The sequence below is a fragment of the Crocuta crocuta genome, unplaced genomic scaffold (assembly GCF_008692635.1).
Source record: "Crocuta crocuta isolate KB4526 unplaced genomic scaffold, BGI_CrCroc_1.0 scaffold154, whole genome shotgun sequence".
NCBI lineage: Eukaryota > Metazoa > Chordata > Mammalia > Carnivora > Hyaenidae > Crocuta > Crocuta crocuta.
Genome location: NW_027530545.1, coordinates 15293594 through 15306583, shown reverse-complemented (window position 1 = coordinate 15306583; position 12990 = coordinate 15293594). Strand labels below are relative to the sequence as shown.

Below are 12990 nucleotides of genomic sequence, written 5' to 3'. Positions count from 1 at the left end.
AGTCGATGACTCATTCCAAACTCCAAATTGATTAGAACATTTCTATTTGTCTTAGTTAACATGATGGACTCTGTAATTAAAACACATTCATTTAATTGGTGTTTTCCAATTCCCAACCTGTATGACATTGGGCAAGCTACGTACTGTCTCTGATCTTATCTGAGTCTGTTGATGCATACATTTGCTACAGAACTACTATGACTATTGTTGTTTATACTTTATCTCAACATAGCTCTGACACCTCTTAACAGTTTCACTTTTTTATTTAATTTCTACTGAGACTTTAATTATTCAAATAAAAACTAGTTTATATCTTAATTCAAAACATTCTTAGATGAGTATATTAGTTTGCTAGGGCCACCATAACAAAGTACCACAGATTGGGTGGCGTAAACATCAAAAATTTATTTTCTCACAGTTCTGGAGGTTAGGGGTCAAAAGTTAAAGTGCCAGCAAGCTCGACTTCTCCTAAGACCTCTCCTTTTAGTTTGTAGTTGTCTGTCTTCTCTCAGTGTCTTCACATTATCTTTCCTCTGAATGTGTGTGTCCTAATCTTCTTTTCTTTTAAAAAGAAAAGTCGTATTAGATTAGGACCCACTCCAGTGACTTCATTTAATCTTAATTATCTCTTTCAAGGTCCTATTTCTAAATAGTCACATTCTGAAGTACTGGGTGTTAGAATTCCAACATATGAACGTTAAAGGAACACAAAATGGCCCATATAAATCAGAATTTCTGAAATTCCTGAATTCAAGAATTCAAAATTTCTCTTTCATTAGAGAGAAAGGAAATAAAATATGAAGAACAAAGAGAGCAAAAAACAGAGGATGACCAGTAGTGTAAGTTTGATTTTTTTTTTTTTTTTTCTGGATTGGCTTCCTTTGGCTTTTCAATGAGGACAATGAAGCAATTTCTCTATATTTACTTTTATTTCACCTCAAGAAACCTGGTTTTTATTTTTTTTAAGCCCAGAGCTTAGATTAAGGGTAGTTTAACACAAATGTGGCAACATACCATCTCTCTTTATAGTAGCTTTTACAACCTGGCATCTGACTGAGAACCTATTTCTAGACCATTTTAACCTATGTGTAAACACAACATAACAGGTGATTTCTCTAAGGCTTATCTAGGAATATGAATTGTTCTATATTAGTAATGATGATGACAATAGCAAATCCTTCTCTAGTGTTTTCTATTGTCACTCACTATTGTAAGTTTTTTTACAGGTATTCATTCTTTTAATCCTCTTGTGAAATTTAAGGTTCCGATTCTTGAGAAATGCAACATTAACTTTTGCCTTGTTAAGAGATTACAGGAAAAGAAATTTAAATACGCTGTTGCTTATGTTTAATATATGACAAACCTCTTCTATGTTTAACAATGCCCTAAGGGAAATTTGAAGCTTTAAATTCATTCACGACTTTTTGGTGATTTTTCAGTTGTAGACAATGGAGTGGTTACCCCGATGAAAGGCTTCAGAATTGAATTTCTATTCCTTCTAGACATACATGCTTATCAAGTGCTAAAGTTTTTCCACACAGTATACACTAAAAGCCTTAGATAGGGGAAGAGAAATGCTGCTAACATTGGTTGAGAAAATGGCATATACCAGACATGATGAAAGTGGCTCATCCAAGGTCACAAAACTGTAATATGGCACAAGTCTCTAATTTCAAGCTATTGATGATATGCTCCATGTTTTTGTTACCTACAATCAAAAAGAACAAAATTTCACCATTGAGGTAAATTGGTTAAAAGCAAATAAGTTATATTTAATCAAAAAATGCTAATTAAAGGCTGTTTTGTTTTATTTGTAGAAAATTTTGTGTTAGTCACTATCTGATGATAAGTGTTTGCTCGCCGTAGGCATGCCACTTTGTAAGTTAATTGGTTATCAAGAAAAATGTAGGACCAGAGGACACGGTAGAAATTACACTATTTGTAGTTTAAAGAAACTTTGGAGAGCTACCATATATTTAATTCTTACTCTGTGACAGATACAAGGAAAGAACTTAACTTACTCATATTTCTTTAATCTTATGCAAGTATTTTTCTTTTAAACTAATTTTACGTCTATATTGAGTAGATTTAAGTTTATTTGCTTTCACACCTGAGAAACCAGCTTAATGTAGATATTTCTAACTTTATAATCTTGACTAACATAGCTTTTAATTGATTCTAATTGCATTTAGAATTTAGTATAAACAACTAGTATGTTAATGGTTCTTAAAGATAAGTTTCTGGTGTCATTTTCCTGCTTATAACATTCCAGGCTTTCAGAAACTCAATTTTAGGCAACATTGAAGGCCTTTGCCATCTTTGCCCTCTTGTCTTTCCTGTTCTTGGGGTCCAACATTTCCCTTAGTTCACAAATACCCAATTGAAGGTATATTATTGTGGATTTACTAATACGTTTTGGTACCCACTTTCCTCCTTTGGTCTTCATGATTGGCTTGCCTACCAGACATTTCTTTTATTCTCTATTTCAGGAAACTTCATTGAGATATCAATGGTCAACTTCAGTGTTACCACTGGTATGGAAACTTCCCTGACCTCCTCAGAGTAAATCCCAGCTTCTCTTTTTCCAAACTTCTATAGCTCATAAGTTGTTATATTCTTATGATATTGATCATGTACTAATGTGTAACATTACATTTTTGTGTAGAAATTATTTCATATATATCATATAGATCTTTCTGTGCAACTTGAAGCTCCATGTCTATTATATGGAGGAAGTTCTCAAATATGAAGGGAAGGCAATCAGAAAAATGGGAATGAGTAAAAAACATGACATTTCATGCACTGCATTTTCTCTCCTTTCTAAGGGAAAATATACAACAATACACTGCTTTTAGCTGACATAACTACAAAAAGGGATTGGGCAGACCTTTACCATCTAATGATTTCCTAGGAATCAACAACAACTTGGAATAACCAGCATGCATTTACGTGTTCTACAAGTAGTGATAGTGCCTCATCCTGTTTGAATCCTATGCTACATTAGGAAGATGAAGAATCAGGTGAGAAATGACCCTTGCCTTAAGGCTCCTGCAGTGCATTGATAAATAAATAATCTCAATATGGTGCGCTAAGTTCCATAATAGGTTATCTACAGAGAGGTCTACGGAAGCACAGAGGAAGACACATCTAGGTTTGACAGTGGGCATTTAAAAATTTTTGGAGAAGAAATGACACTTATTTAGAATCTTGAAAGTGGGAGATTAAGTTTGCCAAGCAGATAAGAAATAAAATGTGATTTTTGACACTTGAAAAAACAAACAAACCATAAACCTAGTTGGTAAAATGCAGAATGTAATGTATGGAGAAATAAAAGATTATGGAGTGAGAGAGCTAGGGGGCAGTATTGTCGGGAAGGGACCATTGAGCCATATTTCCATATTTACAAGTTTGGCTTTTGCCTAAAGTGGCATGGAGAGCCCCTAAAGGTTTTATATAGGAAACTAACATGATAAAATTTACAGGATACTGATGACTAAATTAAGATGGTGAGCCAACATTAGGAGGAGGAAGATTATTTAGGATACCATAGGAAATCTGGGAAATAAATGCTAGAGTCCTTAACCCAGGCAATGACAATGGGACTTAGAGAATAAAGCAAAGCAGATTGTAGACATTTAGGTTTGGTGATGGGAAGAGGGTGTGAAAGTATGGAGTATGGCTTTCTGTTTTTAATAAGTGGTAATGCTAAGAATCAAGATTAAAAAGAAGATATAGGTTGGGAAAGAAAAACAATTAGTTTAAATAGGCTGTTTTTCACCTGGCTCTGGAAAATTAAGAGGATCTGCCTAGCAAATAGTTATAAATATTTTTCTGGTGTGAAATAAGACTCAGCTGGAGACATATATCCAAGAACTGATGAGGTTAAGACCAGAGAAGTACATGAAATTGGCCAGAGGTGTCTTGGAGAGAGGAGAGACTAGCAAAGTCGATAAAGAAGACTGAAAAGAATGGCTTGATGTCAAGGGAAAACCGTGTCAGAAAAAGAGAGGACAGGAGTTTTGAAGAGAGTCTTACCAGAGCATGACAACGTGAAGGATACACAGGGAGTATCAAACAAGGGTTTTAAGAAGCTTACTGTAATAAGCCAACTGGCATTTAAATTAGGCAGTGTAATCTCAATATCAACCATTTACTCTAATTTTGAAAACAGATTATTTCCTATGTCTGGACCAGGAATTTTTCATGAGACAAGATGTACAATTATTCATATTCTTATTGAATGTGTGTGTGTATATAGATATTTATATATATAAATAAAGATATTTATATATATAAATCCAGCAAAGAACATGTATCATGTGTTTCCTATAAAGTTGTAGATATTTAAAAAGAAACTAATAGTCACAAACCTTATCCATAAAGAAGTTATAATTTGATTTGGGAAGCCTGCCTATTTTTTCCAGTGTGGCATGGTAACTTAGTTTATGTCAAGGAGCAATGACATGGAGTCCATTGACTTCATATGGCAAGCAGTATAGACCAAACCCAACTAACATCTAAAACCTGATGCTTTCTGTCCTTCACACAATTGAACTTATCTGTGGCAACAGTCAATCTTTCTAAGGTGGCTCTCAGGAGACCAGAAATTGTTATACAAGGCAGAGTCCCGGAAGTCTTTGTGTGCCACTAACTAATCAGATTATGTTATTTATTCCTGTCATTTTCCATTCCTTTCACTGCTACTGACCATATAATAAGCTGGCAGACAGTTCTGCATTTATCACTCCTCCATCTATAAGAAAAAAGATCATAATTTAGTGTAACTCGTGTAATCGCTATGATGAATGTCACAGGGGATTTGGAAGGCTCTGTTTCACTGATTCCAACATTCACATAGGTCCAACCAGCCTGTTTTTCCCTCGAAACCTCTCAGTGCATGTGAAGGATTTTCCAATTTTATTATGTAACATAAGTCAAGTCTGCACAGAGAACATGAAAACTATAATACATCTCTATTAGAAAATTATTATATTTCTTTGTTGTTTATTCCAATACATTATATGTTTTTTTCATTTGAGGATAAGTTTTCCTACTTTTCTGAGGCCAAAGAAAGTCTCAACTAAAGCTTATAAAATGCCATTACTTCAGTGAAACTCATTTATTCTTATTATTCCTCATTACTTTTTTATATTCTAATTGCTCTTCAGAGCTTTATACAAGATGCGCACAATCTCCCACTACGTGTACTTCTCCACTTACAATTTTATAGCCAACACGGTCAACATGTACGAATTGTACATACCAATCTGATTCCTTAGCTGTGGTAATTGGATTCGCCATGTAATTACAGGTGGTAATGACATTTTAAGCACCTTATACAGGTGCTGGGAGAGGTTTATTATTATTTTTTTTATGTGAAACAGCATTAAGAAAGTCTAAGTTCTTGGATCTGTGCCAGACTATAGAGGTGCCTTTCAACTGTAAATAGCAGTTTTCATTAGAGCATAATCACAGCCCTGACTGCCTACACTACTCTTTGTCACATCAACCACCCCAGGACCAGGAAATCCTGAGAGGAGGGTTACTGTTTTGAGCTTTCAAAGCTAGAAAATTAAGCATCTATTTATTTCCAAGAAACATTTGTAGATGTTAGATCAGAATCTGTTACCCTTTTGGTTGCATATTCCCTCTTGGGTATCATGAACAGGGGACTATTCAACTCCATCTGCGAAAAAAAGAAAAAGAAAAAAAATTCTAGTTCAAGTCTTTCTGCATGATCAGGAATCAGACTCTGTGCTTAAGACCAAAATGTATAGTCCAAATGTGTGTGTGTGTGTATCAGTCACTCTACAGCAAAGTGACTGGTCTGATAGCTTACTTATACATTCACAGTTTCATTAATGATACTTCAACCTGTTGTTTTATTCATGCATGAAAGTAAACTCAGGGGCGCATGGGTGGCTCAGTCAGTGCAGTGTCTGACTCTTGATTTTGGCTCAGGTCATGATCTCACAGTAGTAGAGATCAAGCCCCATATTGGCCTCTGCACTGACAGCATGGATCTTGCTTAGGATTCTCTCCTTCCTCTTTCTCTGCCCTCCCCCCTGCTCACATACTCTCTCTTTCTCAGAATAAATAAACTTAAAAGAAAAAAGTAAACTCAGGCAGTCACCATATTTACCATGTACTCAGAGGGGGGCAGAATTTGTTCTGGGGTCTGAAGGGGAGGCTGAAAGAAAGAAAAATTCGATTTTGTGCTCCAGAGACTAGCTCTGCTACCTAATGTGCTATGCTTCCTTGCTGAACTTCTTTACCTTAATAAAATGATGGAGAAAACACTTATTGTGTAGAATTTTTGTTAAGGATTAAGTGATAGAATGCATGTACAGTACTAATACTGTGTCTAGCAGATATTAAGCAGTAGATCATGACAACAGCTGTAGTTATTAAGATAATAACATGGTTGAAGGAGACTGACACAGATGTCAGTGTTTACACACCAACCTAGAATAATGTGTGGCGTAACAGTGGAAACAAGTGGGCAGTATTGCTAAAAGAAGGCATAAAAAAATGTCAACCACAGTTGCATGCATTCAGAATTGTTGAAATTGTTAAGGATACTCCGACAAATGTGAAATACTTATTTATTTTTAATTTTGAATTCTAAGTGCAATTTTTGCTAGGCTTATTTCTTAATGTAATTGGAAAATACACACCCAGCTCATCATGCCCTTTTGCTTCATTACTGATGTATCTTTTCCCCTCTGGTAAATGTCAGACAGTAAGATTGAAAATATAGTTTGTTTGGTGTTTGAAATACAGCCAAACCTGATTCCGCGTGTCTGTGGGAGGCACTGCTGTTCTTTAGTTCAGTCTATCCCTTTTCCCCACGTTTCAACAGGTCTGATTCCCAGTGCAGGTAATATTGGCTGCCCTTGTCTGAGGGTGGTCATGCAATCCCTCGACACAAGTGAGATTAAGGAATATTTGACCTGCATGCGGGGGAACTGATGGTATTTCTGTCGACATACTCATCTTTTATGGGAGAGCTTCAATTCCCCAATCAATGACTGTTCTTGTCTTATGCCTTTCATAACAAGAAAGGTTAGCAAAAAAGGAAGGCCTGGGAGAGCCCGTCATTTTCACAGAACTGCTGTGATATAGTGGGTATAGCAAAAAGCAGATTCAAAGGCAATACTAATTTTTATTGCCTGCATTATAATAAAGATTGAATTACAGTATGAAGACAATGGCAAGATACTTGGTTTCATATTTTAAAGGCTCTGTCTTTGGAAATACCGAGTCAGGTTTCTGGTTTTGCTTTTTAGGGCATATTTGAAAGGTGATTATTCAAGCTGCAGACACAGCTAGATATTAGTAGTCTCCTAGTCTATAAGTGTTCTTAGTATTATGACACAAAAATGACATCAGTAGACAATAGTAATTCTCAGGTTTAGCATTTGCAATGCAAAGGAGACTTCCATACTTATTGTCTTTTTCCAAAGGACACACATAACCAAGTAATTTATCAGAGTTTTCTCTGGTATTTTCCTTTCTATCATACCTGTAGTTATATCCCTAAGTCTTACTTCCCTTGAGACAGTAATTACTAAGGTAGCGCCGAGAGCAAATACAGGCTCAGGACCTGATGCTTTTGGACTTACTGTTAGGCGATTTGAACATCTGGTCCCTTTCACTGAGTTTCAGTCNCACACAACTTGCACTTTTAGGAGCTGAACCAATTAAACTGTGTTCTACAGATGAAACTACCATCTATCTTTGGTTGTTCTCGCTATGATAACTTATGTTGTTTTTGTTTATTATCCTGAATGGTATGCTTTCTTCCCGAATGAGATACTTGACCCAGTCACGACCCCTTGGGAGAGGCATTTACAGATAATGCGATCAATTAACAAGTCTTTAGTTTGTGTTTAGCCCCTTGTTAGACACTAGGAGGGTAACAGAAATATGAGACATGGTTCTTGCCCCCAAAGGAGCTTTTAATCTCATTAGGAACACTAACTCTAATGAAGTACCCCCAAATAATTCTAGACTGTATAAATAAAGTTGTTTATTTTATATGCTAGGGTTGCAGGGGGATAAAGAACCATCAGAGTTCAAGGAATGAGTAAATAGTGGTCATGGGGCTAAAGTAAACATGCGATGCAGACTAGAGCAGAGAATAAATATTTGGAAGAAGGGGGAGATTGATTTTAGTAGCTAAGTTGGGAACCAACTATAGAGGAGTCTGAACACTCACAGGCTGTACTGAAGAACCTAAAATTAAGTCCTCCATTAAGAGCAACCTCGGGCTGCAGGTAGCCCCAGTTCCAGGAAAAGCTTCAGCTGAAGCCACCCTCGGACCACCCTCGGATCAGCCAATCAAAAGAAATGTGTAACATTCCTGTGGCCTGAGTCAGGGCTGGGAACTGCAGGTAGTTACTGTGTACAAACTAGCCAATCACTCACCGCTTGCCTGAACCCCACGTGGGCCCTTTGAGCTCACCTCATAATTGGTCATTTTCAAAGGATTCTCAAAGGTCATGATTGGGTCCCACCAAAAGTAATGGACACCTCACAGATACTGAATGGTCAAAGCTGTTACCATGGGTGTGTACAATTATGATTGGTGCTTATGTGATGATGCAATACGTACAATGTGTGCACTGTAACACCCCCATCCCTTACCCCATAAAAACCCTGCTCGCTATTGTTCGGGGCTTCACCTTGCTGCCACGACACCGGTAGGCGGGTGAGCCCCTGCTCGAGCTTGTAATAAAGACCCTTTTGTATTTGCATCGGTGCCGGCTCCTTGGAGGTCTCTGGGACTCGCGATTTGGGCATAACAGTACTTTAATACAGCAAGTACTCTGAGCCTGTGAAGGTCTCCACGTAGGACAGTGTAATGCTGAGAATGATACATACATGATGTACCCTATGAATTTAGGGTACATCATCCAACTGAGGAAAACTTTACTTAATTTTACTTCTAAGTCAGGTAAGTCAGACTTGACCTCTATCTACCAGAGGTGGCAGGAAATTCTAACTCAGTAACATTTATAAATTTTTTTTGGCAGGGAGAGCCTTCCTAAGAGTCATGTACAAATTGTAAGATGGGAAGATGGTTTCTAGTGTTCAGTACAGAGTGATGGCTCCTGACATGCTCTGTGGTCCTTTCAAAGCAGCCTGCTACCTTTCCCCTTTCTCCAAGTATGAAGACATGCACTTTCTCTGTGCCTCCAACAGCATGATCTTTTCATTTTTTGTCACCTTGGTTATTCTATCATGATTGCTTTTGACATTTGGGGCACTGTGTGAGAGTGGGACATTAGTTCCATATCACTCTAAAACCCCGCTAACCCTGGCCAAGCCACCATCTTGCTGAAACGAACTATACCTGCTTCATTACTGAGCCAGTCCTGCTTTCCTTAGCCTAAGCTTTAGCTCCCCCTTCAGTTAGCTTATTTCACAAAAACTGGAATGGGGGAATGTGCTCTGAATTGCTCCAAATTTCCATCTGTGGCCCTACTTCACAGAAATTATCTCTAACCTAAACAGCCCAGGCTCAACACAGAAGGCTTTTGGAATTGGACATAAAATCTACCTCTAATTATTTCCCATATCCAGTGATAGAAAGAATAAAGTAAAATTAACATCTCAATAATTACTCTGTCGCAGGTATTTAAGCAAGTTAATTATTGTCAGCAGGATGCATTGGATGAGGGACAACCTGGAAACTAAGATGGTTGAAAGGCTGTGGCAGTAATCCACAGGTGATTGCTGAGGGCCCAGCCCAAGATAAGAGGTGACGTTCTGTGAAATAAATTAATGAGATACACTAACTGAGAGAGAGGGCCATAGTCCAAGGCTGTCAAAGGTGTGGGTCAGACACATTTTAAAATTCTTCAGCATCAGACAATGAGGTAATACTCTTATTAGGAGATCTTGTATAAAAAAGAGTTTGACATCCCATGTCCTTGTTATTTCACTTTCCTCTTCTCCCCACAGCTATTCCTGCTGTGAGATTGGCAAACAAACACGTAAGACCTGGTGCAGTGCTTGTAGCCTGGAGCCGAAGAGAGCAGTTTCTAACAATCGATGCAGCTTCCACACGGGAACTACAACAATTAGTTTCTTTTTTCTCAGACAAGCAGAATTTAGCATAGAAAAGAAGTGGCACTACGCTGAAGTAGTGAGGAGGCGGCAACTTGGGCCAGATAATAGGGCCAGTAGCACTGAGCTTGGGAACTGCAGTGAATGTAGGTAATGTACAAAATTATAAGGAAAACCCATGCCAGTTGAGTTTGGAAGTGGCGATGGAAGGCATCATGAAGAAATTGCCAACTACATGATCACAGAGAATAATTATGAAGAGTTTGATGGAAACAATTTCTCAGAGTATAAAGAGAACCTGAAAAGAGGAGGTCTTTTTTTTCTACGTACCAAAATATTTTGAAGAGATTTTTAAATATACTTTCTTATTGCCCTAGGCCTATAAATGGGAACTAATGAAAAGTTGAACCCTGAGCGATATAGAAACTTAACACTTAACTCTTTGGGCTAATATACTTAAAACTCATATTTTGTCTGTAAATGAGTCTTAAAATATATATTTCATGGATAGTATTATTCTCTCATGTGATAGAACTTGACAGAAACAGAAGCCAGGAAAATGCTATCTGGTGTCTTGAGTCCCCAGGCTGCTAAGTACCAGATTTGGGAGGCAGAATATTCAGTGGGGAGTTAATAATTAGGGTTCTCCACAGACATTCTTGTTCTATGCCTATAGCCTGTACTTGTCAACCCGCTTTGAAGTTAGCTAAGGTTTTATTTTGGCCAACGAAATATGAGTGGAAATACCAGAGATGGTTTACTTTCTCCTCTAAGATGGGCTATGTAAGTGACCCTGTGAAACAATGCATGCTCTGTTCCCCCTTCCCACGTGAGAGAAGCCTGTGTTGAGATGAAGTCTGTGTTGATCTGCATGTACAGTGAGCAGAGACCCATTGGCCCGCATTGGAATATACAGTAAGAGTAAGAAAAAAGTTTTTGTGTTCTGTCACTCTATGATTTGCGGACTCTTTCTGCAGCATTGATTAGTCCATTGTGACTTTTATCAGTGGTCTGCAAAACTGGTTTTCGCTTTCGGAGCTTCTAAAATCTTACTCTTTTGGTGAAAAGTTAGACATTTGAAATTAGAACAAAGGTATCAAAGGTAAGAGCAGGTCTAGAATGTGTGGGGGGGCAGTTCTAGGACAGCATTCTTGGGAAACTCAAATATCCCAGTGTGAACTGTCACAAGGGAACAGTGGAAGAGTTTCACCAAGTATTTTAGTTTACTTTTAATATCAAAAGGGTCAGAATTTGTGTTTTACTTCATATTATGTATGTCACTGTTCCATCTATCATCTGCAAATGGGAAGCATTTCAGAGGAAAAAGAAACTTAATTTAAAGTTTTATTGACCACATATCCTTTCTATAAAGGGTTATAGTAATTTGGTTATGACATCAAGAAGGATAGACATTGGGGTGCCAATGGATAGACAGTGGGTTAAGCATCTGACTTTTGATTGTGGCTCAGCTTGTGATCTCATAGTTCCCGAGGTGGAGCTCCAGGTCAGGCTCTGTGCTAACAGCAGGGAGCCTGCTTAGGATTCTCTTCCCTTATCTCTCTCTCTTCCCCTCCTCTGCTTGTGTGTGCAAGCTTTGTCCCTGAAAATAAATAAACTTTTTTTAAAGGACAGAAGATTGCACTATCTAGATGGTTCTGATTTTATCATCAGTTATAGCATCAAATAGGAAGCTGAAGTCTTTTAACAGATGTATTTTGAAGCGAATGTGGCAATTTGCTGAGAAGGCTGTTATAAAAAATTATTTTAAAATGCATTTCTCCCCAAGTTGTGAATCTATGACTCTTCTGTAAAACCAAAACATATTAAAGATTAAAGTAGCAGTTTCAGAATTGAGGTGCCTACAGATTAGGATGAATTGAATCACTGGGTAAAGTGAACTTACTTTGGATGGACCAGTCTCATTCAAATATTAAGCAGCCAAGAAATATTCAAAAGACAAGAACATTCTCAAGGATTTCATATTACAAGAGCTGTGCTATTTATGGTAGAACATAATCACTATGAATTATATTTGAGAGACTGAGAGAACATGAGCTCTAAACCTGAAGCCACACAATTATTGTTTCAGGTATGTGTTTCTTTAGACATACTGGGAAAACGAACAATGTTCTCCATGCCTAATAAATTGGATAAAAAAAAAGAAACGCTATCTGGCTTCTCAGACTCAGAAATCTATAATTTCAGTTTCTTGGTAAGTTCCATCTAAAATTTCTGGAACTAGTCTCCTGGATTAAAAGGAAAAAGAAAATGAAAGACTTGTCCACACCAAGTCCTGACCATCTGGACCTAGAGTTCAAAGACAGTGCAGGAGAAAGGAATAGGGGCTATACCTGCCAGACCTTGGTAGTGGTGCAATTAGTGCATGTTGATTTGTATATGAATAATCACTAATATTTATTGCATATTGATGGAAAAATAGCTTGAACAGCAACTTTAAAATCTGCTACCCTTCACTCTTTTTTTTTTTTTTATCGGGAATGTGTTATGGCATTATCACAAAACATCTAGAAAACATCTATTAACATCCTAACACTAATTCCATATGTATGGATGGATACTAGAAGTCATCCTGTGTGGCAAGAGCTAACTACACAAAAGAGGAGGAGCTTCTCAGGATGAAAGATGAAGAGTGCAATTTCTCATTATAATGCTTCTTTATCATTCCTTATCCTTGTCAAATCATATAAGGAGAGGCAGTGTGTACTGAAGGGAAGGGTCTCAGAAACTATACATGTGAATATTCTGTAAGTTTTAGAAATTCCTCTCTAAGCTTGGGGTGGGGTGTTTTTTTGACCCCTGTGCCATGGACTATATCTGGTGGCCAACAATATCTTTTAGGAGTCTGCTCACTAATCACTAATTGACTTTGTTCATTTTGTTTTGTTTTGTTTTGTT

General features: G+C 37.4%; 2 long non-coding RNA genes across 2 annotated transcripts; one reads left to right on the top strand and one right to left on the bottom strand.

Moving 5' to 3' along the window:
- Positions 1 to 422: 422 nt before the first annotated feature.
- LOC144234511 (uncharacterized) lies at positions 423 to 5687 on the bottom strand. Its single transcript, XR_013335992.1, has 4 exons — positions 5630 to 5687; positions 4709 to 4753; positions 1610 to 1708; positions 423 to 561 (listed from the first exon to the last, which is right to left on the bottom strand). It is a non-coding gene; the product is annotated as an uncharacterized LOC144234511 (long non-coding RNA).
- Positions 5688 to 8686: 2999 nt separating this feature from the next.
- LOC144234510 (uncharacterized) lies at positions 8687 to 10392 on the top strand. The gene is made up of 3 exons (XR_013335991.1): positions 8687 to 8959; positions 9039 to 9171; positions 9970 to 10392. It is a non-coding gene; the product is annotated as an uncharacterized LOC144234510 (long non-coding RNA).
- The last annotated feature ends 2598 nt before the right edge of the window (positions 10393 to 12990 follow it).